This window comes from Branchiostoma floridae, chromosome 8, assembly GCF_000003815.2.
Source record: "Branchiostoma floridae strain S238N-H82 chromosome 8, Bfl_VNyyK, whole genome shotgun sequence".
Lineage (NCBI taxonomy): Eukaryota > Metazoa > Chordata > Leptocardii > Amphioxiformes > Branchiostomatidae > Branchiostoma > Branchiostoma floridae.
The window spans coordinates 14,781,790-14,785,493 of record NC_049986.1 but is presented as its reverse complement, the minus strand read 5'-3'; positions in this window follow the sequence as shown (position 1 = coordinate 14,785,493).

The following is a 3,704-nucleotide window of genomic DNA, read 5'->3' as shown; positions in this document are numbered from 1 at the left end:
CCATAAGCAGACGACCTGCTTTTGATAACGCCCCCTTGCCCATCAGCAGACGACCTGCTTTCGATAACACACACCCCCATTCCCATAAGCAGACGATCTGCTTTCGAATACGCCCCCCTTGCCCATCAGCAGACGATCTGCTTTCGAAAACGCCCCCCTTTTCCCATCAGCAGACGACCTGCTTTGGAAAACGCCCCCCCTTGCCCATCAGCAGACGACCTGCTTTGGAAAACGCCCCTCTTGCCCATCAGCAGACGACCTGCTTTCGAATACGCCCCCCTTGCTTTTCAGCAGACGACCTGCTTTCGAATACGCCCCCCCCCCTTGCCCATCAGCAGACGACCTGCTTTCGAATACGCCCCCCTTGCCCTTCAGCAGACGACCTGCTTTGGAAAACGCCCCTCCTTGCCCATCAGCAGACGACCTGCTTTCGAATACGCCCCCCTTGCCCATCAGCAGACGACCTGCTTTTGATAACGCCCCTCTTGCCCATCAGCAGACGACCTGCTTTCGAATACGCCCCTCTTGCCCATCAGCAGACGACCTGCTTTGGAATACGCCCACCTTGCCCATCAGCAGACGACCTGCTTTCGAATACGCCCCCCTTGCCCTTCAGCAGACGACCTGCTTTGGAATACGCCCACCTTGCCCATCAGCAGACGACCTGCTTTCGAATACGCCCCTCTTGCCCATCAGCAGACGACCTGCTTTCGAATACGCCCCCCTTGCCCTTCAGCAGACGACCTGCTTTGGAAAACGCCCCCCCTTGCACTATTATCAGACGACCTGCTTTCGAATACGCCCCTCCTTGCCCATCCGCAGACGACCTGCTTTCGAATACGGCCCCCTTGCCCTTCAGCAGACGACCTGCTTTGGAAAACGCCCCTCCTTGCCCATCAGCAGACGACCTGCTTTCGATAACACACACCCCCATTCCCATAAGCAGACGACCTGCTTTCGAATACGCCCCTCCTTGCCCATCCGCAGACGACCTGCTTTCGAATACGCCCCCCTTGCCCTTCAGCAGACGACCTGCTTTGGAAAACGCCCCTCCTTGCCCATCAGCAGACGACCTGCTTTCGAATACGCCCCCCTTGCCCATCAGCAGACGACCTGCTTTCGAAAACGCCCCCCTTTCCATCAGCAGACGACCTGCTTTGGAAAACGCCCCCCCTTGCCCATCAGCAGACGACCTGCTTTCGAATACGCCCCTCTTGCCCATCAGCAGACGACCTGCTTTCGAATACGCCCCCCTTGCCCTTCAGCAGACGACCTGCTTTCGAATACGCCCCCCCTTGCCCATCAGCAGAGGCCCCGCTTTCGAATACTCCCCCCTTGCCCATCAGCAGAAGACCTGCTTTTGATAACGCCCCCCTTGCCCATCAGCAGACGACGTGCTTTTGATAACACACACCCCCATTCCCATAAGCAGACGACCTGCTTTCGAATACGCCCCCCTTGCCCTTCAGCAGACGACCTGCTTTCGAATACGCCCCTCTTGCCCATCAGCAGACGACGTGCTTTTGAATACGCCCCCCTTGCCCATCAGCAGACGACCTGCTTTCGAATACACCCCCCTTGTCCCCCCTTCCCTATAATTTAAAATAGCAGACGACCTGCTTTTGATTTTGTTCACCTTCATCATCATTTACCAAACAGGAGACCATCTGCTTTCAAGTTCTCTCCCCTCACCATCATTTACAAAACGCATATCAACCTGTTCACTCCTTTTTTCAGTGCCCGTTTCCCACGTACCCTTCTTAGCCAAGCCTCAGTCCGGCCCAGGTCCTTACACACTCCCGCAGAGCATGTTATCCAGCCTTCCGCGGAACCCCATCGCGCTGGATAAAGTCACAAAAAGTAAAAAAAGAACATTCACAACTTCTCGGATCGTCCAAACCTTCCGTGGAATCCCTTCGCGCCAGTTAATGTCACAGCATTGTCAAGAAAGAACGTACGTGACTTGTCGGATCATCCAGCTTTCTGCGGAACCCCTTCGCGCTGGATGTCATCACATTGTATCACGAGAGAAACGTACACAAATTTTCGGATTGTCCAGCTTTCCGCGGAAACCCTTCGCGCTGGGTAAAGTCACACCAAGCTAAAATACAACTACACACTTTCCGAATCATTCAGCTTTCTGCGGAACCCCGTCGCACTGAATGACAATCCCATACTAAAAAGAAAATACCAGCTTTCCGCGGTGTCTCGTCGCCTTACAGTTACACATTCAGGCACATGCAAATCAAACCCCAAACTAATGCAAATACTCGCAGAACCCCAAACACAACCGCGACGTTCCATCTAGGACTGCAAAAGAAATTTTACCTCGCCAAAACAGAAAATGACACCCAAATCGTACCAACTGCAGCATTCAAAGCTCAGAGACGGTGGCTGAACACTAGGCCAAACTCTCTCAGAGGAGTAACATCTAGTCCTGAAAGACAAAGAAATCCCGGGGTCGCCATCTTGCCTCATAGACCATGCCATCGTTGTCCTCTGTTTCTGCCTGAAATATTACCGAAAATAAAAGACATCAAAATCTGGAAACTTTCGTTCTGCTCCACACCTCAGCAATAAATGCCAGCATCCATATCTTTCCCTGATGGAGTATTACGGTAGATTGGCGAGACAAAAGATTTCAAAGAGAACCGCCATCTTGTTTCTGCACAAAGATCTATCTCATGTAGCTCCGATTCGGCTTAAAACATTCACAAAATCAAGAAATCACGCAAGAATCACACAGCTCCAAAATGGGACAAAACGTCAGCATGAACTAAAGGCGTCCTTAACTCACCCCAGCCAGGATTAAGTTAAGCTTTTTAAACGCTGAAAGAAAAAATCATATAATGCAGCCAGCTCTGTTCCCTGGGTCTTTCCTCCCCAAACAGGAAAAAATCCCCTAGAACACTAACAATAAAAAACCACAAGGGTTACAAAAGGTGTGGCTGGCCACCAAAAATTCAGTCGTACTCGATGGCATCCAACACAGCAAACATAGCTGTATACCTCCTGCAAAGCAGACACAATATTCAGTACACGAGGAAAACTGTCAAAATGTCTCGTCGTCCGCAAGGAAGCATAACACCAAATCTTCCGGGGAAGCAAAGGTCCCCCGTACGCGAGACCGCTAAGCCCTCGAGCTCCCTTCGGCATCCAAAACCGTCCTCGGTGGTGACGAGTTTTCTGCTTTCGCGGTGGTCAGGAGGAGTTAGGGGGAGACAGCGGGAGCTCTACGCAGACGGAGGACTGAGATGTGTATGCATCTCTTCGTAACGTGGGGTCAAAGTCAACTTCCAAGGACCAATGACCAATCAAGTTAAATAGCCTTAAAATTCGTCCTTAAAATTAACATCATTCATAGAATAGTTGAAAGTGCGTTCAAGTTTGCCTTCCTTCCACATTCAAGGTCATTTACATAACAGACGGTGAGGCCCTCTTTCCTTTTCAAGATTACTTACAAAATTGTAGAAGATGGTCATGGTGCATTTGAATTAGCCTCCCCTCCCCATTCAAGATCATTTACAAAAACAGTAGACCATGCGTTTCAAATTTGCCCCCGTTCCTATTAAAGATCATTTACAAAATAGCAGACGACTCTATCCAATTCGCCTCCTTACCCTACACATCAGTTGCAATCAAATACTGTATTGATTTTTCATAATGTGTTTCTGTTTGGTGGGAAGATCAGTGCACGATAGTGC